At 34.9% G+C, this 26,395-nt stretch overlaps 1 long non-coding RNA gene across 1 annotated transcript in view; it reads left to right on the top strand.

Moving 5' to 3' along the window:
* Nucleotides 1-24,492, top strand: part of LOC309866449 — a 41,542-nt gene extending 17,050 nt beyond the window's left edge. Inside the window, exons 3-4 of the long non-coding RNA XR_014312690.1 lie at nt 22,758-22,883; nt 24,228-24,492. This is a non-coding gene — a long non-coding RNA (uncharacterized lncRNA). The remainder of the gene's footprint in view (nt 1-22,757; nt 22,884-24,227) is intronic.
* Nucleotides 24,493-26,395: the final 1,903 nt, after the last annotated feature.

The following is a 26,395-nucleotide window of genomic DNA, read 5'->3' as shown; positions in this document are numbered from 1 at the left end:
TATAACAGGACCTTTTTGCTCTCCCTTGTCTTGTATTTGTGATTTAGTTGTCAAGTGCTGTTGATTCTACCTCTACAGATAAGTCCCTACACTCTGCAACCACAGCTGAAGGTCCTCGGTACTTTCTCTTAGATCATTGCAAATCAACATGATTTCCCTACTTCCAACATCAACTTCATCTTATGTTTTTTATCCATTAGCTTGCAGATTGAACTTTCTGAACAAATATTTATACCGTATAATGTCTCTTTAAAAATGACTTAATAGCATAGCAATTAAATATATGGCTTTGGAATCTGATGGTCTTCTTGTACTAGATGTCTTCTTTTTGTTTCCTCGTCTATTCACATCCAGTCTCTATTCATTTCCACCTTGTTTTAGACTGCAACAAGGGGCTGAAGTATCATGAACTGTCATATTCCTCCTGCTCTTCAGCTTCTTATAGATTGTTTATTCACCCTGACTTGTCCTTGCAGTCTTGGGTCTGTCTGTGTTCTACTGCTAAAAGCCACAGCTCCCATCAGTGACTGGTCTTCATCCAGTGCCCTCCTTCCAGTTTCCAGTAATAGCTTCTTTCCTGTATGCCTACAGATATAGGAATATAACTATCTCTCCCTCCATCCTATCACTAGGGCTTTGCACTATCCCTAGTAGTTTCCTACATGATATCTTTATAGATAATCCATCCATTAAGCTCTTGTGTATTATACTAATTTTATTATACCATCTATATCTTGATTGGAAATTATCTTTAAATCCTGGCCTTGACACTTACTACTGGATAAATTTGGAGAATTTATTTAATGTTTTTGAATCTTATTTGGTCACCTGAAATGTGGACTAAGTAATTATCTAGAAAAGTTGTGTCATATATAATAATGAATAAATATTATTTATAAAATAAAATATAATTCTTTAGCTTTTAATTAAAGATATGTCAGAGGGAAAGGAAAGGCAAAACGTATTCTTAATAGGCAGACAAACTGGGACACACACTAAGTGATACACAGAACCTCTCCAGTGGAATTGAGCCACAGTTGTCCACAATGAAAACCAGCTCAAAAAAGTAACCTTGAACTGGCTTTTCCTCTTTGTGTGTTCTTGCTATTCTGTCTTCCTACTCCTCTATATTTGATTGTCTTCCCAAAGAAACACTTTGTATGTAAACCCTTACTTAAGGCTCTTTTTTCAAGGGAATCACAAGCTAGCACACAATTACTGGGATTAATTTTGGTGTGATATGGTCAAAAGATTTTTTGATTAAAAGGTAAATATCAAGCTCTAGTCACTAACACATAGTGTTTGAGAATCATGGAAGCTAATATTTTACTGTTCTTCAAAAAGCATTTCTTATTCCTTAAACTTTTACCACCAACATTTTATCAACATTTATTACCAACTTTTGGGACTGGGAGAAAATAAAAACTATATGTCTATACGTAGTGGTATTGACTGTGTGGTATAGGTAGTAAAGATAAAAAACTCAGTGTGCAACTTTAACAGGTAAATGATGGAATATTTTGGTATTGGCTGTTAATGTTTAATTCTGTTGACATAAATATAGTTGTTTCATTTGGAAGTATCTAATTTGTGGTAGTATCAAGCCAGTTTTATATGATTTCGTTTATTATGTGGCCCACTTTTTCCATTACTATATGAATTTTTATATACACTAAAAAGCAGAGTGCTCTAAATCACAGCAAAAAGTCCATAATAAAATGTTGCTCTTTTTGGAATTTATATTTCATTTTTGCTGGTTTTGACTGGATTATACTCTAATATGCATTTAGTGTAATTTAACAAATATTTACAGAGTAACAGTGCAATGGAACTGGATGCCTATACTTCAACAATTCTTTATCCCTGAGTTCAATATCTGGTTTATGAGGACTGAGCATCTGATTTAAAAATACCCTTGAAAATAGGAAAAGCATAAAGCTTGAACAGACCAGGGCCCAATTTTCTTAAGGTCTGTTAATTCAATAACAGAGAGTATCAGTGTTACGCTGAATAAATAAATAAATAAATAAATAAATATAAATAGATAGATATTTCTTTCAATATGTCAGACCCCAAGGGCTTACATTTTTCTTCTAAAGCCTAAAAGTATAAAACACTCTGGAATCTTCCAGTGTGGCAAATATGCTATTCTGCATGCACTATATTTCTCACCAAACTATTGACGTACTAGACATAAGTGACTAGACAGTCAATGAAAAGCTATGTTTATTTACTCACTTACAGCCTTTTCTAGTGCACCTTTGTCACAGCTTGTTTGCTAGTTCAGTAGCAAATAGAGTGAAAACAATAACCCTTCCTACTAGTTTTGAGAATGGTGATTATCTCTGGAAGACAGCAGAAAATATGATGATTAGGAAAAGAATAATTGAGTAGTATCTATAATATTTTGTTAAGATAATCTGAAGCGAATATGGTAAAAGCTAATGTTTAACAATTTAGCATTGGGTTTTGGGGGGTAAAAATTAGGATACAAGCTAATTTTGTGGTAAGTGAATCCTAAATACAGAAGCTAAAAAAGAGAATGGAGTCTGTTTTCACTATACTACATGGTAGTGTAGAAGTAGACAGTTCTGCTTCACAAACAAGATCAAGAGATAAGCTGGCTTTCTTATGTTTTAAGCTCTAGGATTCAAATGGGTGTTTGCCTAAATTGGATTGTTGAAGCTGGCACATCAGTGGTGCTTCCATCTCTAACCTAGGAGAAGGCAAGTAGAGAGGCAGTAAAAAGCAGACAATTTTTTTTTTTAGGGAAATTAAGAGTAGATTGTATGTATCATTTTTTTAATTTTTATTTTATTTTTTAAAAAATTTTATAAACATATAATCTTATCCCCAGGGGTACAGGTCTGTGAATCACCAGGTTTATACACTTCATAGCACTCACCATAGCACATACCCTCCCCAATGTCCATAACCCCACCCCCCTTCTCTCAACCCTCCTCCTCCCAGCAACCCTCAGTTTGTTTTGTGAGATTAAGAGTCACTTATTGTTTGTCTCCCTCCGAATCCCATCCTGTTTCATTTATTCTTCTCCTACCCCCTTAACCCCCATGTTGCATCACCACTTCCTCATATCAGGGAGATCATATGATAGTTGTCTTTCTCCGATTGACTTATTTCACTAAGCATGATACCCTCTAGTTCCATCCACATCATCACAAATAGCAAGATTTCATTTCTTTTGATGGCTGCATAGTATTCCATTGTGTGTATATACCACTTCTTCTTTATCCATTCATCTGTTGATGGACATCTAGGTTCTTTCCATAGTTTGGCTATTGTAGACATTGCTGCTATAAACATTTGGGTACATGTGCCCCTTCGGATCACTACGTCTTCGTCTTCAGCTGCAGCTGAAGCAGCTGCAGCAACATCTTCCTAGGAACATTGCCAAAGGCAAGGGAAGCAAGGGCAAAAAGGAATTATTAGGATTTTATCAAGATCAAAATCTTTTGCACAGCAAAGGAAACAGTCATCAAAACAAAAAGACAACTGACAGAATAGGAGAAGATATTTGCAAATGACATATCAGATAAAGGGCTAGTGTCCAAAATCTATAAAGAACTTATCAAACTCAACACCCAAAGAACAAAGAATCCAATAAAGAAATGGGTAGAGAACATGAACAGACATTTCTGCAAAGAAGACATCCAGATGGCCAACAGACACATGAAAATGTGCTCCATATCACTCGGCATCAGGGAAATACAAATCAAAACCACAATGAGATACCACCTCACACCAGTCAGAATGGCTAAAATTAACAAGTCAGGAAATGACAGATGTTGGCGATAATGCAGAGAAAGGGGAACCCTCCTACACTGTTGGTGGGAATGCAAGCTGGTCCAACCACTCTGGAAGACAGCATGGAGGTTCCTCAAAGTGTTGAAAAAAAATAGAACTGCCCTATGACCCAGCAATTGCACTACTGGGTATTTACCCTAAAGATACAAATGTATGTATCACTTTTTAAAAAGATTTATTTATTTATTTTAGAAAGAGAAAAAGTGCACGTAAGTATGAGGGGCAGAGGGAGAAGGAGACAGAATATCAAGCAGACTCCATGCTGCATGTGGAGCCCAATGTGGGGCTCAGTCTCTTGACCCTGAGATCACGACCTGAACTGAAACTAAGAGTCAAATGCTTAACCAGCTGGGTCCCCCAGGAACCCCCATATGTATTACTTTTATTCATATTCTTTTGCAAAGACTGAGTCTTTGTTCAGATGCAGTACAAAGAGATTATCAAATATGATCTTTAGCTGGGCAGCTAGATGTGTACTGCTAAAGCCCTGAAAATAGGACTTAGTTTCCATTAAAAAAGAACAGTCAGGGATGCCTGGGCAGCTTAGTCAGTTAAGTTGCTGCCTTTGGCTCAGGGCATTATCCCGGGGTCCTCGGATTGGGTCCTATTGGGTCCTGCATCAGGCTCTTGTTCTGTGGGGGGCCTGCTTCTCTCTCTGGCTCTACCTGCCATTCTTCCTGCTTATACACACACACACACTCTCTCTCTCTCTGAAAAATAAATAGATAGAATCTTTAAAACAATATGGGATGCTGTAGTCCAAATGAATTATAGGTTGGCATATTAAGAGTGAATTACTCACCATTCCCAAGTATAATATTAATAGATCATAGTGAATTTAGAGGGCAATTATTGATGGTATCTTATAGAGTTTCTTCTTGAATTATTCAATAAATGTTGCAGAGGTGAAACCGAAGTGGGGAGAGAAAAGCAAACTGATAGCTGTTAAGGATTTGTTGTGTAGGCCCTGCTAAAATTTTAATGTGGAATGTAGCCTTTTACACATATAATTTATTATACTTTATTATTAAAGGCAGATGGATGTTATTATCACAATTTTATAGGTAAACATGATTATATAACTGGCATAAAAGTGAAGTTTACTGAATCTATGGAAGACAAAGTTTAAGATAGCCAAAATATTGAATATGTAGTTAGAATTAGAAGCTGAAAGTAGCATATGAATTTAGGTAGATTTTGAGATATTTATTGTGTTAAACAAGTATATATTTTAAACAAGTATACATTTAAACATTTACATTTAAACATTATATGTTTAAAAGTATATTAACATTTAAACATTTACATTTAAACATTATATGTTTAAAAGTATATTAAATACATTTAAACAAGTATACAGTTGACAGTCAGTTGTAGTTGCCAAAAACAATGGAAGTTATATCAAATATTATCTGTAGAAACTGTGATGCTATCCCAAAGATAGGGGTTAACATCCCCATAATATTGTTTTAGTCAAGTAGTTTGGCCTATTATATTTACTTTGAGAGTCTTCATATTAATGGACATTAACTGCCTGCAATATGTCTGGATTAAAGGGATCAGAATCAAGGGTTATTTGGAAATTATGCTCTATGTAGGATGACAGGACCAAGAATAAGTATGTACGATATTATCTTAAAATTTTGAAGGATTTTCCTGGAAAATATGGAGTGTATTATTTATATCTTATGTCACTTACATGTCAAAATTAAAGCCATTGGTTTATAGGTAAGCAGATAATGACTCATGTAAGGAAAACATTTTTAACAACTTTGTAGTTATGGTTGTTCATAAGTGTAAAGTTACTTCCTATCAAGAAAAGAGTTCCAACAGAGAGAAGATCCCTCTCTAAAGTGTATCTGAATTTACTGGCAGGTGGAAATGGTAGTGGTTGTGTATCCTTTTAACTTTAAGTCATAGGAAATATTTCTGTCCCGTTCCATTTGTCTGATATTTGTCAGATACTGTTCATTGTTATCATGAAAAAATAATGTATATTAATATATATGATACATAATAAATATACATTAGTCCTTTAGACAATTGTATCTTAGATGATTTTGCAGAAGGTGAAACGGACAAAGAAGATTACAGGAAATACTATAGCATTTTTCCAATAAAACTTGAAAACATGAAAGCAGAAACTTTTTTCCTGTTTTTTTTTTTTTTTTTTCCTCCAAAACATTGAATGTGGGAAGAATTCTCAGGCTCCTCATTCTATGGGTCTAACCTAGGACATTTCTAAATGTGGCAAGTCATTTTTGGTTGCACAGTGACCAAAAGATAGCACTAGAATATATTGGGTTGGAGCCAGGGATGCTAAATATCCTGTTTGGAACCCATTAAGAAACACTGTAGGGGATGTTCCACCTTAGGAACTGACTTTTGTTTCACTTACTCATTCAGGAAAAATGATAGTGATTAGTTTTGTTCAAGTCACATCTAGGGATAAACAAACACACAGCCAATGCCCAGGACAGATGTAGTAAAGTGGAGAGGACTTGGGAGCAGAACATGAAACCCTTTGGCAGTGGCAGAGCGGGGCTTCTTCACATCCAGCAAAAAGTGTCTTTTTTTCAAAGGCTCTGTGCTTTCTTGGGGAACTTTGGGAGGACTAAGAAATTTGTACCTTTAAGTGGTAATATGCTGTATCACCTCATTCTTTATTTAATCATCTAAGTTTCTTTATACTTTTATTTTAAAAAAATGTAAATCCCTTAATTATGTCTGCTTGTTTCTTTCTATTATCACACCAGTATTTCTCAGGATGACCCGAATCATTCAAGAAAAAGATGAACTGAATCAATTTAGAAACATTTTAAAAAATCAAAATTTTCTTTGAAAAGACAATCTGTGAAATTATCATTGGAATTATTAATTGAGTAAATACCAGTTATTTACACTGCCTTGTTGTTCAGTTGAATGGAGACTGTGTCCTATCGATATCAATTTGATATCTAAAAAATTATGTTAATATGGTTTTTACTCAATCATATAATTGGAAAGTAAAGATAATCAATAATTGTTAAATATTGTTTTTATGGAAATAGAAATTTTATGATGGAATTTTTAAATGCTTTATAAAAGTAAGACTTTATTATTAAGGACAGTTGTAGATTATTAAAGTCAGTTGTAAATTATTCAGAATAACTTAACAGATGTTTGGTAGTTTTGCATTCTCATTTCAAGATACCAAATGTGTAACTAAATCTCCTTGAAATTATGGTATCATTTTATAATGATTTCAGATATTGTTGTAAAGAAAGACATATCTGTGATAATACACATAAACTAGTGCAGCAAAAGAAACTAAAAAATGTATATCAAGCTCACTAACCTTGGGCTTTCGCCCCTCACAGGCAACACACATACAACAGAGCTTGTGACACTTCAAAATTCTCATTGAAATTCAGATTACAATAGTAAATAGTACAGAACAAACCACTGAAATCCATTCACAGCACAGAAAAACAAATAAGCAAAACACCAGGCTCCAGCATTGTCAAAACTGTACTGCTGAGTTAAGAAGTCAGGCAAGAAAATCAATTTTCTCTAACACATGAATTAAATGAATAAAAACTCAATATGAAGACAGAAGAAAAATAACCCAGCATTCCTAAGCCAACCTCAAAATGCCAATTTAATGGGAGGAAGAAACAGTATTCCTCTGCATGTTTTTACTTATTTATTCAACTATTAATGACTAGAAATAGTATTAGGCATTTGAAATACAGAGCTACATCCAATATGTAGCTTCTATTTTACTGTAAGTGCAAACATATGAGCAGGTACAATGTTACAAAGGTTTTGGTAAAGGATAAGGTGCATAGGAAGGAATTTTAAGAGGTACCTAATCCAGACTGGAAGGCCAAGGGAAGGATTCTTGGGTTGACGTGACATTATGTGGTGCGCTGTGCCAGTTAAGAATGCATTAATCATGGCGATTCACAGACCTGTACCCCTGGGGCTAATAATACACTATATGTTTATTTAAAAATTTAAAAATTATTTTTAAAAAAGAATTCATTAATAATCAGATGAAGTGATGTAAAAGCATAAGCATACAAAGGAACAAATGCATAAATGGGAGGTGAGAATATTGACTGGTTTGTAATGGAAAAATGAAATAATTCAGTATCGTTAAAGCATAGGATGGAAGCCAAGCAAGAAGTGAAATTGGAGGTGACCATAGATCATGATGTGTGCCCTTCTGAGTACTATGAATGTGATGGAGAGTCAGGCATTTAAAGATCTCTGCAGGGAGTTAATATTGTTAGATAAAGCACTGGTCACAATCCTGGTACAACTGATAAGAGGATTTTCTAGGTATTATTGCATGAAAATCTTATTTTAATAAAAATAATAGTAGATAGTGGAGTTGAAAGCTGTACTTTATTATTCCCTATGTTTTGGTTAGAAATAACATAAAGTTGGAAATCATGGTCTTCATATATACTGTATTTCTAATAAGCCATGAGGTAATGGAAAATATGATATTTTGAATCACTAATTCTTTTTCCTAGACCATCTCACTGCCAGAAAAATTTGCAATTCCACTTGTAAAATGTGGAATGTAAAACGAAGTCATAGCTGCTTTCTATCAGTTCACAGAAGCAGTAAGATTAATATGACAGTTATAAATATACATCTCAGAACTGATGGGCAGCTTGTTTACTTAGATGTAGAATACTGATAACCTTACAACTGGATGGATGTTATTAAGTATACAAATACAACCTTTCCCTATCTATTTAGAACACATGGTAAAGTTTATGCATGCCTCTTTTGGGGCCAGTGATTTACAATAAGGATTTGCAAAGGTTGCTTTGGAAAGCTGAATAAAAATTTCGGACTACTGTGTTTGCAACAAGATTTTTGTAGTTAGAGCTAATTATTGAAACTGCATGGATACCTCAAATAATAGAAATTATATTTAAAGACTTTTTTTAAGGGCTAAAAATAAAAAACAAAATGGTCTGTAAATTCACCTCAGCCTATGGTATTCCTGCAAGTCTGTATTTTCTTTCACATCAAGTTTTCCATGTGCCCATTATGCTTGGCCCACCTGTTTTCAACCTGGTCTTTCCCCTACCTGCTTAATCACTCCGGGAAGCTTTGTTTATCCTCCAAAACATTGTAAGATGACCCTTTCTTTGTCCCAGCCTTCTTATGGGACCTCATTCTCCTCCCTCTTTTAGACAGTGAGCTCTTAAGAAGTGTACACCATAAAAGAAAGGATAATCGGAACATGTTTAAAAATATTTGTAGAATTGGATCAAGACACGTATCTCTTTATAACCAAGAATTGCCAGCAATATCCCTCCTTGCTGTGTTATTTGTGAAAGACAAACCACAGCTTGTCGATGTCAAAATCACATGATAAAAGACTTACTTCATACACTTTAACTACTGTTTTAGTAGTGTTAAGGGATATTTTATGCTTTGAGAGAAAGATGCCACATGCAATAAGTCATGGTTAAGCAGAATATTTAAAAGGAAATTATTTTAATTATAGGAATTCTTTGTTCTTCGTCCATCCCCCAATGACACACACAGTATTTTTTATTTAAAACCTTATTACAAATGATGTGGAATTTTATCTGCCAACTCTTCTGGGCTAGTCTATATAGAATCACGATGGAGTGAAGTATTCCTTGTGTGTTCACCATCTGGTAAATTTCATGGTCTGTACCTCAAAGATTGGGCTAAATCATAGTGAACCTAAGATATGTACCACATCCTTCCTTGTAAGGGGGCATTATTGATTTTGCTTTCACTCTTGTGTTGTTGTTCACATTAACTTTACCTTACCTTATTCCCTACATCATTTTGAGTATTAATCTATGGTTTTTAAGTATAGTCGTTTCTATCTTATATAGAATTGATGCTCAAAATAATAGAAACACAGCTTTCCTGCCTTATAGAAGGGGTTTAAAGATAGTGCGGTAGTCACGTTTCAGAATCACTGACACCAACAGCTTAAAGTAAACAGATGCTTTGCTTTCATAGCCCTTTGGATGTTAAAAGGTAAATTCCTCCCAAATTTGAGAACTATCTTTTCTTGGTCAGAAGAAGAGTATGTCTAGGAAGGTTTTTTGAGGAATAAAAGAAATTATGTCTCCTCCTTAGAAAGGACCATTTTTGAATCAACTATAAACTGTTCTCCAGAACTTCCTGCCTAGAGTGTGCTGACATAGAATATAGAACATCTGCATAATTGTTATGTGAGATTTTCTAGTCTCCCCATGTGATACTGACTTCTGTGTTTGCAAGCATTTTGGAGCAAGTTGAGTACTTTTTCATGGAAATGTAGTTTTTTTTAACAATCATCAGCACTAGTACTGGGACATCTCATACCATCTTATAACCTTTGCATGCATATTTTGCCTTATTTTTTTAAAATTTATTTATTTGAAAGACAGAGATCACAAGGAGTTAGAGAGGCAGGAAGAGAGAGAGAGGAGGAAGCAGGTTCCCCACTGAGAAGAGAACCCAATGTGGGGCTTGATCCCAGGACCCTGGGATCAATGACCTGAGCCGAAAGCAGAGGCTTTAACCCACTGAGCCACCCAGGCACCCCTTGCCTTATTTTTAAAAAATTATGAGTGTTAGGATCCAGATTTTCCCATTGCACTACATTTTACCATGACTAGTTATTTAACTTAAATATGGAGTAAATGAAGAAAGGAAAGAAAGTATGCAGGCCAAATCAAACCAGAGTAGCTTGCAATGATGAAGTCATATAAAAATCCCAGTAAGGATTTTTAGAACAAATTAATTATGGTTTTGGTTTTTTTTTTTTTTTTACAGATGGTAGCTTAGAGATGTTACTAGATAGAGACATTCCCCCATGCATCCCCACCTTATTAGGAAGATTGCCCTAGTTACTTTGACATATGGAAATTTGATGAGTTTATCCATGGACAGATCAAATATTCTCTCCTATAGTATATCTCATATATGCATGTGCTTTCTGATGCATTGCCTTATGTCAACAGATAATAATACAAATTTAGAGCTCAGCAGATATATAATTTATGTAAGCAATCAAATTTAGTATTTTTTAAGGAAAAGAGAATCATGTTTGTACCCAAAAACTAGTTCATCATGAAAAATGTGAGCTTTTTTACTTTACTCACATAAACACATTTTATCATTCATAATAAAATATGCAGAAAATACATGATGAGAGCTGGCCCATTTTGAAAGAGCAATAAGTAACCTAACATTGTACTGTAAAAACGAAACAAAACAAAATAAAAACGAGGACAGTTCATCAGGAAGAGGTACTTTCATGGGCATATTGTAGAAAAAAACCTTGTTTTCTAAGGCTACTCCACATGCTGCACACTAACTTATCATTACATTATTATTTCCCTCTAAAATTTGAAATAGTGTGATTGGAAAAGATTTTTTACTTATCAGGAGTTCTAAATTCTTAAATTTTCAGTGCTTTGCATTTTCAATTCTTTATATACTAAAAGGAACAAAATGTTCCAAGCTCTCTCTTTATTTTTATTTCTGTTCAGAGATGCTGTAGAAGCTGTCACAAAGAGGATTATCTAAACATGTGCTGAATTTAAAGCATGTATATGGATAAAGAGATATATGATTCAAGAGGAAAGAATAATACCTCCTGTATGAAAGTGCTTTTATCACTATAACTGATTCCATGCAATCATTATTATGCAGATAAGTTGGAAGCAGCTAAATATTGTGAGCTTCTAGCACAACATAATTAAATCAACACATTGTCCTTTGTGTTTTCAGGAAAGTGGCTATAGAACTTGCAGCCTTTGGCAGTTCTCCAAGGCTGGTGGGCATCTGTGGCAGCGTATTTTTGTTCTCTGACGAATGAAAACTATAATTAACAAATGGTCTTATATTCTGAAGTGTGAGGAGGGGGGAAAAAAAGATATGTTTCAGTGTGTATTAGTTCTTTGTTAAGTATTGATATGTTATCCCAACAACATTTTGTGAAATATCCTAGCTGCATAATGAGGTACATGTTTGCAATTGTCACACCATATCTTGTGATACAGCAAGAACACAGCACAAGGGTGTCCAGATCAAAGTCATTTACTTCAGAGTGTGAAGTTAGATAAGAAGAGATGAAGGCGGAGCTCGGTTGAAAGCAGGAGGCAGGCTATAAAGTAGGGAAAATTTGTAGGGAGAGAGGAGGGCGAATTCTAGAGAGACCAACGATATGACCAAAAAGTGTTATCAGTCTTCAGATAAGAGGAATGAGAGAACATTTTAAGTAATGACTAAAAACCCACATGAATACAAGGTTGTTTCTCCATAATTTATCTGAGGACTGCAACATAAATAAAAATAGCCCTGAATACATAGGAATGGTAAATCCCCCATCCACTCTTCAATCTTCTTACAAGTATAGCCACTTGGCCATTATTTAAAACAGAATTCCTCGACCTCAGTGATAATTGACTTTTTGGGCCAGATAATTTTTTGTTGTGAGGGGCTGGCCTGTGCACTGTAAGATATTTAGTACCATTTATGGGGTCTACCCACTAGGTGCCAGTAGCACACACCCTAGTAAGGACAATGACAACATCTGCAAAGATTGCTAAATGTTTCTGGAGGACAACTGCATTTCTAGTTGAGAACTGCTGATCTGGAGTTTCTATCTCAAATGCTACATGTTTCTTAGAACAGAAAGGCTTAAGGGATTATATGTCAGCATTATTGGTTTTAGCATCAAATCATCCTTCCTCATAGACTAGTCTTGAGCCTGTGTTCAGTTTTATGAGAAGCAGACTCCAAACTGTGCTTCATTTTTTTTTTTAAAGTGGACTTCTCCAGTATGACTTCTGCCTATTGTCTCTGTATTGTTAATTTGAAAATGATTCCACCGTTCTAGTAAACGGATCACTCCCTTACTCTTACCAAGGGTCGTTCTTTCTTTCCAGACATATAGTAGCTTTTTTCCCCCCTTACACTCTACTATAATGATTGCCATAATATAATAATAATATTCATGATAAGTTTTGCTAATATGGCTGGCTTGTTCACCTAGGATCCAAAGTAGGACATATCTTTCACAGATATGACTGTGAGTGAGTTTTATGCTTTCTCCAATGAGAAAAGCAGATTTATTGTCAAAGACCAAGTGAAGAATGAGAACTTTCACATCTAGTCTGGCCAAGACAAAGTCATAAGGCACTCAAAGCAGAGATTGTTTTAGAATGCCAATGCTTCCGTTTGGAGCCAGAAACAAAATTATTGAGCAAATTTATTGAGAAAGATATATTGGAAGTTGTCATACAATTTCTTTGTGGTAACTTTTTGTTAGGAACCATATATATGTTATCACCATGATTCCTTAACAATATCATCTACAATTATACCTTCCACCCTTCTATATTTTCTGAAAGAACACTTGTTGGCCAAAGTAGATTTTCAGAGCATTTGTTATATAACCTGAATGAGAATAAGGACAAGAAAAGTTTTGTTTACAACCATAGCATTCATAGCTGTATACTTTGAGCAAAACATCCAGTAGGCTTCAAAACAACCTTTTTTTTTTTTTTTAAGATTTTATTTATTTATTTGTCAGAGAGAGATAGCACAGGCAGAGTGGCAGGCAGAGTCAGAGGGAGAGGCAGGCTCCCTGCGGGGCAAGGAGCCCGATGTGGGACTCGATCCCAGGATGCTGGGATCATGACCTGAGCCGAAGGCAGCTGCTTAACCAACTGAGCCACCCAGGCGTCCCTCAAAACAACCTTTGATATCATATTATTTCCCCTGTATGTTTTGTTCCTACTTCCCTCTCTGTTTTGCTCTCCACTGATGACCAAACTTTGTACTTAATTCAGAAATCAGAAACAATCAGACATGTGCTTTTTTTTAACCTTCCCATCACTAAACTTGAAACCCATCCGCATCTGTGACCCCTACACTGTCTGACTTACCCATTGTTACTTTGGATTAAGTATCCTTCTTCCAATTAAACATGATAGGTGTATCATGCATTCCACCTTTCCCCAAAATGTGACCTCCGTAATTACCCACCTCTTTCCTGTTCCTCTGGGAGATAAAGGCAGCCTGGACTAAGGTTATTTGTGGGACCAGAAAGAGTACATAGATGAGAAATATGGTAGAGTGAAGATTGTAGCACATTTTCTAAACAAGTAGAAAGTGCCATGAATTGGACCTGGGGAAATAAGAGAGGAACATTAATCTTATGATCTTTGATTGATTCACATACATAAATGCAAAATTACTTCCTATCTTTCCCAGGTGGAGAGGATTTTGTGTCTTTCTATGCACTTACAAAATTTCTAATGCATCCACGAATTCTTCAATGATGTTATTTCTAGAAGAATCCTTTAACTTTTTACCTCCCACCTTTAGGAGAACCTTTTTCACATTCTAGTTAAAATCATGCTCTATGCAGGGCACCTGGGTGGCTCAGTAGGTTAAGCATCTGCCTATGGCTCAGATCATGATCCCAGGCTCCCAGCTCAGTGGGGACACTGCTTCTTCCTCTCCTTCTCTCCTCCATCCCAACTCATGCTCTGTCTCTCGATCTGCTGCCTCTCTCTCTCTCTCAAATAAATAAATAAAACATATTTTTTTAAACTGCACTATGCATAAGAGTAATTCATATATTTATCTCGCTAATGGAATCCCAGTGTTTTCTCTTTGTGATGGTGGAGGTTTTATTTTCTTGCACTATATTGCCAAAAAAACTGTAAGAGCCTTAAAGGGAGAAATATAAAAAAGAAATCTAAAATGATGGTTGTAACTAAATTTCACATGTTCCAATGAATATTAATTCTTCTGATACATAGTTTGATATATAGTTTGATAATACTTATTCCTTTCTACTTTGAGTTATTATATCAAAATAGTAGACTTGTTTTTCATTTTTCTAATTAAAAAAAATTTTAAGTTTTTATTTATTTATTTGAGAGAGAGAGAGCGTGCATGCACAAGTGGGTTGAGGAGCGAGGGAGAAGCAAACTTCTTGCTGAGCAGGGAGCCCGATGAGGGGTTTAATCCTGGGACTTCAGGATCATGACCTGAGGCAAAGGCAGCCACTTCAGGGACTGAGCCACCCAGGAGCCCTCTTTTTCATTTTCCTAAAGCTTTTTTGTTTTGATAAAATTTACTTACCAGTACATAGCTTTTTATTTAAGAAATTAAAAGTGTTATAACTGATATTAATCTACTAGGTTCTTCTCTAAAATTGATAGCCATGATCTCTATTTCAATTTGAAACATATAAGCAGAACTTTAATCTGTTGGTTTCCACCAGTTGTCAATATCTATCGATTTAACAATCTTGAACATACAGCATTGGTTCTACACAAACACTGATACACACATACAATTTTATAAATGTTTATAAACTGTCACAAAATGACAGGATTTGTAAGGTAAATCCCATGAAATCACTTCTTTATAAATAAAATGAGTTGTGTCTATATACTTCTTCTTGTATCGGCTGTTCATCATAAACTTGGAAGAGGTCAGTGAAAAAGGACCAATGAAAGGTACAAGGGAGGAAAGCCAGTAATATAGCAATAAGTTACCAGATTTTTAAAAAACTTAAAAATTTAGTATCCACTTCTATTTGACTGATCTCTATGGTTGAACAAGCATATATCAATTTCTTGGGACAGTATTGGTTTCAAATTGTGTGTTATTTTCCCCATGAGCACACTTAAATCAAATTATTAGTTGAAGGTTTGATTTAGAATATATTGCTACTCTACTTCAAATGAACTCAGACTCAATTTTTAAAAGTTTCTACAATCAAACGTGTTCTGAATCTATGTTCTAAAACAAGTAGAGGTAAATACTAGAATAGAGATGCCAAGGTGTGGTGAGTGCATTATGTTTCTTATATTTCCTTATAAAATCCATGGACACTATTCTTAATGAAACCCATATGTAAAAATGGGAATAATTCTCTTTGTAAAAATCATAGAGAAAAGTGAGATAATTTGAGATTCCTAAAATTATTAAAGAAACAGCATTAGCCTTTAGGTTTGTCTGGAGATAATCACATCATGGCTAGCAAAGTTTTAGGTCTTGTACTGTATCTTAACTCTTCATCTAAGCTTTTCATTTATTTCTCACCTCTATGTTAAAGAAAATTTACATATATATGAACTATTGAGGTCCTGAATTGTCCCAGTTTTTAAAAATAAATTTTAATCTCTCTTTGAAAGATTAACAGTAGCAATATAATCATTGTAAAATTATGTTTTATCTTAAATTTTTGCTCTTGGTTTGACATAGAACTTCCTGGAACAAGTGCTCTCTAAAGCACAAATTCCTGGGTGCTGGTTGGTCAGTTGCTTAAGTCTCTACCTTTGGTTCAGGTCATGATCCCATGGTCCTGGGATGGAGTCCCACATCTCACATTGGGCTCCCTGCTCAGCGGGGAGTCTGCTTCTCCCTCTACCCCCCTCTACTCATGATCTCTCTCTCTCTCTTTCACTCTCTTAAATAAATAAATAAAATCTTAAAAAAATAATGAAACACAAATTCCTTGAAAGTTTCTTTATACAATGAATTATATCAATTATTTCAAATCATGCCATAACCAAAATTTTTCAATAATAAAATATCCAGATTAGTTATAACCACATAAGCTTCTGCTGTAATAATATTCTACATTACATAGTTTAAAAATGTACTTATTAAAATTGGTCAAAATTGAATTTTTTTTATTTCTTTTGCAGCTACAAAGAAGCCATAACTGCAACTCTTAGTATTGATTGTTAGCAGAGTAATTTCTTAGACCACCCCCCCCATTTCATAAAAAGCATCAATAACAGAAATCCTATTCATTTTCATTCTCTCAGTCATCCTGTTAAAATAGCATGAATTTTCCTTACAGTTTTCCAAGAAGGATTATCAGGTACACTTGTTGGTCCAGCGAAGCAACAAAACAGACATTAGCATGAAGCAGTGACCTGGCAATTAGAAGATACAGATTTTGTTTCTGCCTTCATCACTTGTTCATTTTGTCACTTGACCATTACTCCTTCTCTTTGAGCCCAAGCTTTTATGTCTACAAAGTGTCTTGTGTAGTACAATAGATCCAGGGGATCCTTAGGAAATATTAAAAATGATAAATGGTAATGGTAAACCTAGCTCTTACCTCTTGACTGCAGAGTGTGCTTTGTGACTGAATAAACAAAAGGCTTTGAAATTGTGGATGAATTTTTTTTTTCCTAGCAGTAGTCAGTGCATTATTCTCTGCTTAATTATGAGCTGAACATAGAGGAACATACTCACGGAGACAGTGGATATCTAGATCTTTCTTTGATCTGCTTACTGCTTAAAGCAGTTCTTCACCCTCTTCTGCTGTTTCCAACTTTTTTTTTTTTTTAAGATTTTATTTATTTATTTGACAGACAGAGATCGCAAGTAGGCAAAGAGGCAGGCAGAGAGAGAGGAGAAAGCAGGCTCCCTGCAGAGCAGAGAGCCCGATGCAGGGCTCAATGCGGGGCTCCATCCAAGGACCCCAGGATCATGACCTGGGCGGAAGGCGGAGGCTTTAACCCACTGAGCCACCCAGGCGCCCCATGTTTCCTACCTTTCTTAAAGGTTTATGGAAGACAGCAGATATGAAGTTGAATATACTGTAACTTTTCTGGTACTATAAGGTTATTTGAAAGTTGCCTTTCTCTAATAATAATCTTCTTTGAACTTTTGAATAAATTTCATTTCATTTCCCTCCAGATGTGTGCCTTATATGTTACATGTATTTTATGAGTGGTTTTATCTATTTGTTTGTTTGTTTGTTTGTTTGTTTATTTACTTTGGGCATTACTCTTACAACACACAAAATAATATTGCAAGTGGGCTGAAAGAATAATGCATCATTTGGTGAGTGCTGTGAAGTGTGTAAACCTGGCGATTCACAGACCTGTACCCCTGGGGATAAAAATATGTGTTTATAAAAAATAAAAAATTAAAAAAAAAATAATTCATCATCCCAAAACAAGAACTAAATTCATAGTTGATATCTGAATATGATTGTTTTTTTCAGATGTAAAATCATTTCAGAGCTGGTTTAGGCAAGCCCTTAAACTTACTCACCCCTCCCTAAAATTCAAGCTACACTTTAAAAAATAAATGCACTTACTTTAAAATTTGAAAAGATTTAAATCTCTATTAAATAAGCCATTTGTAGAATTTTCTTTTAAATGGCTTTGTTATTTTTATGTTTTATGTGAAGCAGTTCTTTCAGCCTTACTTTATAGTCTCAGGTTATCAAGAGAATGGATATCATCCTTTTAATTTATCTCAATTCTTATTTATAAGAATTTATTATTTTCAGCCACAATAGGGGAGAGCCATTTTTTTTATCAAAATGGGGCTGATATTTATTGAAATAAACATGTATTTCTGATAGCATTTCTCAGAATCTAAGCAAAAGAGTTCTCTGGCTCTTTTTTTGTTTTGGTTTGTGTTTAGTTATGCTGACTTTGTTTTTGGCATATGATATGTTTTCTCATCTTTTAATCACTTTTATGTTTCTTTATTGATTGATAATGCTTGTACACAAAAACAGGACGTTGCAAAAATACTCAGCAGATAGTGAAAAGGTCCGAAAAGTATTCCTGGAAAGTCAATAGTTGGAATTCAAAAATAGTTAGATCCTGCATATGACAGGCATTTTTTTCCTATTTGTACTATACCTGAGAGGAGATTTCATTTTATATGCATAGAATAAAGTCTATTGTATGTATTAAAGCAACTTTATGACAACAGGGAATCTTTGTGGGTCTGAAAAATCAATGAAATATTTATAAGAAAAAATAGTTACTGAGAACATCCAGTCCCTGGTCATCATCCCGTGTTATAGGTGATGGCTTCAGCCATTTTCGAGTTACAAAATACAATTTATTACTGTAAAATCTTTCTCAACACAAAGCTGAGCTCTTTCCAAATTGATACAAGTTATTGCCCTGCAAGGAGGCAATGCCCATCTCCACTCAGAGCTCAAATAGTTAATGTTCAGCACTTGGGACCAATTTGGCTGACATGAAAGAGCCCCTGAAGCAGTAATGGCTCTTTGCTGGTGGTGATCTGTATATCACTGCACTTAAGTTCTAGAATGCCCGGAGTGCTTCAGATGTGATTTTATTTTGCTACTGGGCTTAATGCACCTACTTGAATATTTAGCCGAGTCAATTTTCTGTCAAACAAATTTATTTTTTGTGAGTATCAGGCACTTAAAGATAATGCTGATAAATAGGCAATGGGTAGAATTTTTTTTTTTCTGCTTTATCAGGTTTTTGTTGTTGTTGTTTTGTTTTGTTTTTTTCTTATTCTGGAAACACTAAGATCTGTATAAGCCTTCACATCCATTTTGAACTGGAGCAGCTATAGATCAACATGAAATATATAGACAAAGATGGACAGACCAACTTGGGTTTTACTTGGCCAGGTTTGCACTGTTATCATGTGTGGCCATGCATCTTGGGCATTGCATAACTTTGTAGTCAACTCTAGTCTCTGCCTGGATAGTGCACAATTCGCATGACAGTATGTGGAGACACTACACAGATTCAAAGCAAGTGAAAAATTTAATTAAACCATTATTATAAAATTGCATAACATTTTCATGGCTGGTTACCTGAGTAAATCAGACCCTTACCTGATCTCATTGCTTTCTTTTCTTAATGGCCTTTAATCTTAGGCTATAAAACTCAGAATTAAGAGTTCCTCTACTTCAAACTTTTTACTATCTAGGAATAAACTAACACTCTTATCATCCAGGGACTGAACTAAGCCACATACCTAGTTAGTGGCTATCAAAGCTAGATCTAAAATCCCAGTTTATAGACTTCCCTTCCAGTGATCTGTTTTCAAAATTCTATGCCCTCTTTAGCTTATTAATGTGTTGACAGTCACCTCTCACCTGAAGATTATACAACACAACACAGGGAAGTGACCTTACAATAATAGAATCCTGGTTTTAGTCTCTCTTCAAGTCCATTCTGCTATAGGGATTCTTCAGTTTTGATCTTGGCTTGTTAACCTCATTAGCATTGATTCTCAACACCTGTGCCTGTGGTTAGATGGGGACCTAGGGTGTATGACTTCTATGTACCAGAGCCCACAACCAATCATCATTTCTCTTGTGTCCTAATAGAATATGAATAGCCAGAAACAGTGAATCTGAAATCAGTTATGGATGTTAAATAGGTTATAAAAATTTTGTGTATAATATATATATTATACATTATATATATAGATATATCTAGATATATCTAGATATCTATATCTATATCTATAAACAGAGGTTTTGGACCATAGGCAAAGCATGGCAAAATAATTTAATTTCTTTTTCTTTCTAGTGAGGCTGATGGGGTTTTGTTTACATTCCTAATGAGATGCTGATTTACATGTTTTGGAGAACCACTTATTCTGTGTTCTCTGTGCATGGTTTCAGCCTTGCAAATCTGGATTGGAGTCATGCATGAGTTCAGAGCAGATGTGTGCAACTGGACAAACCATTTGCCATTGCTTTTCCTTGGAATGGTAATCCACATGCCAGGATTTCAAATGAGTTTAATACACATTTTCTTGATTAATGGAAAATGGCAGAGTGTAGGAGACTGAAACAGTTCGTGCTTTGCTTGATTAATTAATAAGGGACTCTCTTTTCCCAGCTTCAACTCATTATGCTAATGAAGTGTCATCAATTAAGGCTTTCCCTTGATTATTGAATCTGTCAGGTACTGCTCAGTGAAAATGCTGCATTCCTTTGCTGTCTGGGTGGAATTGCCATTACAGCCCTTTATGAGCCGCTCCTTCCATTAGCTGCTGTTTGTTCTCTTTTCTCATTATTGTGTCTTTTTCTTGACCTTAAGAAAGATGATTATGGAAAGCTTGGAATAAACTGGAAAATGTTATCTCTGGGAATATGGATCAAGAAAATGTGGTAACAAAAATATATATCATTCTTCATTCAGAACTCATTTGTAATTAATGACACAGGAAAAAATGAATCAAAAGAATACAGTGAACTTTCTGAAGTAAGTCTCTGACATTAGATTAGATAAGCAGTTCTGAAATAAATGGTCATTAACAATTCCTCACTCTACTATTCAAACTAAATTTGGAGAGGAAGGGTTTTTGCTAAGGGAACTACTCTGAGAATAAAAGAGTGTGTTTTTAAATGCTTTATTCTATTCATGTGAAGTTCTAATTTGTTTATAAATATTACTTGTATTTGGATCCAAGGTGAATAAGGTGACAAAATGTAAAAAAAAAAAAAAAAAAAAAAGAATATAACCAAATACAGCCTCTAAGACAAGTTTATATTTTTATGAAATTTTTTTAAATGTCTTAGTGGCCTTTGCTTTTCACTGAAGATGAGACTTTTGTTATGGATGAATTATATCCACTCATGTTGCCAAATCCACTCATTAGGGAATACCTTACTTAAAGATTAGATAGTATCCAATAATGAGAGACTGTTTTCATTTTTTTAAATTTAATTTTATTTTTTCAGTGTTCCAAGATTCATGTGTATGCACCATACCCTGTGCTCCATGCAATACATGCCCTCCTTAATACCCACCACCAGGCTCACTCATCCCCCCTCTCCCCTCCAAAACCCTCAGTTTGTTTCTTAGAGTCCACAGTCTCTCATGGTTCATCTCCCCCTCTGATTTTCCCCCACTCACTTTTCCTTCCCTGCTCCTAATGTCCTCTATGTTATTCCTTATGCTCCACAAGTAAGTGAAACCATATGATAATTGACTCTCTCTGCTTGACTTATTTCACTCAGCAAAATCTACTCCAGTCCCATCCATGTTGATACAAAAGTTGGGTATTCATCCTTTCTGATGGAGGCATAATATTCCATTGTATATATGGACCATATCTTCTTTATCCATTTCTCTGTTGAAGGGCATCTTGGCTCTTTCCACAGTTTGATAACCCACGGAATGAGAGAAGATATTTGCAAATGACACTACAGACAAAGGCCTGATATCCAGGATCTATAAAGAACTCCTCAAACTCAACACTCAAAAAAAAGAATATTATGTCAAAAAATGGGCAGAAGACATGAACAGACACTTCTCCAAAGAAGACATACAAATGGCTAACAGACACATGAAAAAATGTTCATCATCATTAGTTGTCAGAGAGATTCAAATCAAAACCACATTGAGATACCACCTTACACCAGTGAGAATGGCCAAAATTAACAGGACAGTAAACAAGTGTTGGATAGGATGTGGAGAAAGGGGAACTCTCTTACACTATTAGTGGGAATGCAAGTTGGTGCAGCCACTTTGGAAAACAGTGTGGAGATTCCTTAAGAAATTAAAAAGGAGAGACTGTTAAGCCATCCACTAAAGGCTATAAGTGATGGAAGACCTGAGTAATCCACTCACGATCACCTATCCCATCTTGGCTTTAGTAATGCACATCTTAGGGAAGCAACATTAACACATTTGTTTCATTTTCTCATTTCATTTAACATAAATAAAAAAAAAGTAGTTTTATATTTTTATGTAACATCTCTGACTTTAGGGACAAAAGTTTTAAACCAGTGGTATCATCTGTTTAATTAACCCATCCATGTCTCTGTCTCCTTAGTGTAGAATGAGGAGATAATGTTCATTCATGGGTACTTTTCTAGAGATTTTGGGTATAAATAAATGGGAAAGAAAATGGGATACTTTACTACTTGCTTTTAGGGAAAACATTTATATTTTGGTGCTCTGAGTTTTAAAATTAGAGGAAGACAGTTGATAGAGCTTATTGCTGAGTATATTGATACTTAGTTACCTCTATCAGTTATACTAAAGTTTAACTCTTTTTTAAGAGAGCACTCTTTTTCTCTGCTTTCAGGAATAATGTTTCCAGTTCAGTGGAACTCTAGATGTGCTTGTCTTTAGGTCATATCTTTAATTCTCTCCTAGGTCCCAAACTTATGACAGTGCTGAGGAAAGACTGATTCATAACGTGAACAAAGTATGCTGCTGAGCAGAGGCATTATCTACTGCCTCAAGAAAGAATCCCTGAATTATCTTCTCAGAAGGATTCTGGTAAGAAATATATCTAAATATAAGGGTGGACAAGTGGGAGGCTGGTATTCAAAAGAACTCAGGACTCACATTGTAGCAGTGCTACTCCTTTAGTGGACTAGCCCCAAGGACCAGATTCTCCACATGAGGTCCCCCACAAGGGCCATCTACTCAGCCTTCAAGGCCGGATTTGATTTGGTTGTCATACTTGCATTTGCACATACGGTTTGGAGAAATGGTAAAATAACCTTTTAAAACAGAAACTAGTGGAAAATCAAATTTCCCAAGTAAAGAAAATTTGGTTTTAAATTTTAAATCCAAGCCACAGTGCATGCATTCATTGTCATCATTTTAACCTTCTCTTCATTTTGTTTTGTTTTGATATCAAAGTCATGATGATTGACCAGGCAAGATGCAAAAGGCTAAAAGATATCTTTTAGAATACATTACTCTCCATAAGTTTCTTCTTTTTAACAATAAAACTTTACTTTCATTGAAAAAAAACAACTTAATTTCAACTTTGCAACAAAGGTACATGTTCATGCTGTCATTAAATTTGAAGTTATTTATAACACTGCAATGTTGGTTGAGTGAGAGAAATAGAAAAGTATCATAGGTTTAAGGATATGAGATATGACTGTCATTCATAACTAAAGTCATGCTGGGTGTATAACATAATCTCATTGTGTCTTGCCTGGTTTGAAATACTAAAATGTGTGTAGAGAGGAATGCCATATTTATGAATTTTAATTATTTCTAACAAAATAGACTTCAGGGCCTGAATATATGTGAAGTTTGCAGAGCAACAGATAAACAAAAGGTATTTTTTTCATATGGACAATGTAATGTGTTTAGTCAATTACCAAGAGTTAACCAAAAGGCAATAGGATATAATTAATTTAATAAGCATGTATTATAATAAAGCACTTTACTCAGAGTGCCAGTGGGTCACTTGTTCCTCTAATAAAATTTATTCTTTGTGGGAGCTGAGCATTATGTGAGACACAGCATAGAGAAGTGGTTAAATATGTAAAGCCTGGAGCCAAACAGCTGGAGGATGAATCCTAGCTCTCTCCTCTTTACCAACTGTATACACATGAGCAATCTCTTTAACTTTCCCATGCTTCACTTTCATCTTCCATAATAGTAATACATACCCTGCTTGATTGTGTGGATTAAATGAGTTACTAGATGCAAAGCTGCCAGAATTATGTTGGCACTGGGTAAATGCTATAAAAGTATTTGCTATTTTAATATAGGGCAATATATTATATTGGCAGTTTTGATTGAATTTTAGGATCAGATAGATGGATATTTATATTCTGTCACTATAGGTAACTTTATTATTTTATTTTTTGTTTTTAGATCTTGGGTACATACCAAGACTATTGAGCCTCGATTTTTCTCATCTGTAAAACAGGCACAATGACAGGATCTACCATATGTTTCATGAAGATTGAACAAGCTCTGTTAATCACTGCTTAATAAACATAATCATTATCTTTAATTTTTATGTACACATGGAATACCATTGCCACACTAATATAGTTTATTGTCCTTGACCACATGCAGGATATATTAAAATCCTTTTGTTTCATATGTATAACCTAGAAAGAGGTATAATTTAATATACTCCAGATTCAATATTAAATATGTACTACTTAGCGTTTATTTTGCAGTCCAGTGTTCTTCCTTGCTGCAACAAACCTCCTGAATTATATCAGGAAAACAGACATGACAACCCTAACATAAATGAATTATGCAAACACAGAAAATCCTTCCTACTGTTAAAAGATATTGTTTTTCTTAAAAAGGAAAGTAATGTTTGCCCTGTGACTGGCATAATTATTATCTAAGCCACAGAGTGATCAGAAATTAGAGCTTTATTGAAACTTGGAAGTTTACTTTCTGCCCTTTCATTTATTTATTTTTTGGCTAGATGCATATTACTCTTGAAAAAATATAAAACCTCACAGCCTAATAATAATTTCATCATCACTGATATCAAAACATGTATAAGCAAAGAGACAGTGACCATGAAAATATATATTTTTCATCCAAGGAACTGAAAGAGGAAGTCTTTCCTTTCAGATTATAAAATGTAAATTATGAATGACTATAAATTCACTGGTTACTGTTGCTCTCTCTGTTCAGCATATTTTACTTTTACTTTTCTTCACCCTTAATACTTTTTTGTTTTTTATACATATTTGATTCCTCACGAGTTATATAACCACTTTTGAGAAATTCAGAAGTGAGGTAAAGACTACTACCTGCTCACCCACTCTTTTTTTTTTTTCCCCCTGGGTGCAAAACTAAGGCTCTTTTGATTTCTCTTGAAGATTGCTGTGAATGTAACCCAGTATCTTCTGGTAAATGTAAGGAAAGTGATATGCACATTTCTGGGTCTGTCTTATAAAAATCATCCATGAGCACTGCTTTATACTTCTTCCCCTTTCTTCTGCCCTAAATAGAAAATCCTAGAGTGCCTCTACCCAACTACCAGAATTGGTCATTGCCTAGGCAAGTCCTGAGACTGTTTGCATGACAATAATGCTGTTATAAATTACATGTTTAGCTCCATTTTCTATAGCCCAGCTCACCCTAACTAGTAGAAAAATGATCATATCAAAATGGAGTGCTGCTATAAAAAATTTAAATTATGTTATAACATAAAATTTTGCTCAAACAACAAAAAACAAATGGAAGTCGTTTGGTAGGTGGTGAGAAAAAATGAATGCAGCAAGTGACAAAGTGGAATCAGGAGTTATGTGGTGGCAAAACATCTTGAAAACTCTCACGTGTAATTATTTGGAAGGTAGAACAAATGCCTGCTGGTCCCATAGTTCTAGGGTAAGTGATGAGAAAAAGCTAGGAAGTTTATAAATGTGTGACTGTTATTTGTTACAATGAGCCACATATTATGAGAAAGAACTGAGCTCAGGGAAGAATTAGCTGGTTTTAAACACAGACTGAAGGGAATAGGAAAGCTAGATTAAAAGCATCATAGGGTTTGAAAATGCAACTTCTCTGAACCCTGAACAATGAGAGATAAGACTGAAAAAAGCTCTGAGAACCAAAGGCACATTAAGACCGTAAAATCAAAGGGCATCAGCTCATGCAAAAATCACCTTGAGAGGGGCCATCTTCATGTGCACTCCTACTGTTTCAGATGACCTTAAAGCAATTTTGGTGAGAGAGAGAGAGAGGAAGGCAAAGAGAGGAGAGAGATGGAGAAAGAGGAAGAACCAAGAAATAAAGCCAACTTAATAGAGATGACTTAAAAATTATGGCTAGGAAAAAAACTTTGGCAGCATTTACTGGAACATGGAAATGACTGGAACATGGAATTTATAAGGAGCATATACATTTTTAATGGAATTATATTGTCTCAGAAACCACAAGTCCATAAAATTATTAACAATTTGGGAATTTCAGTGATACAGATATGGGGATTTTAGTGTTATTCTTTCAACTTTTCTATAAGTCTGGTTTTATATTAAAAACTTAAAAAGAAGCCCTCATCTCCCTGT

Source organism: Mustela nivalis, assembly GCF_964662115.1.
Source record: "Mustela nivalis genome assembly, chromosome: 6".
Taxonomy (NCBI): Eukaryota; Metazoa; Chordata; class Mammalia; order Carnivora; family Mustelidae; genus Mustela; species Mustela nivalis.
This window is presented reverse-complemented; position numbering and strand designations above follow the sequence as displayed.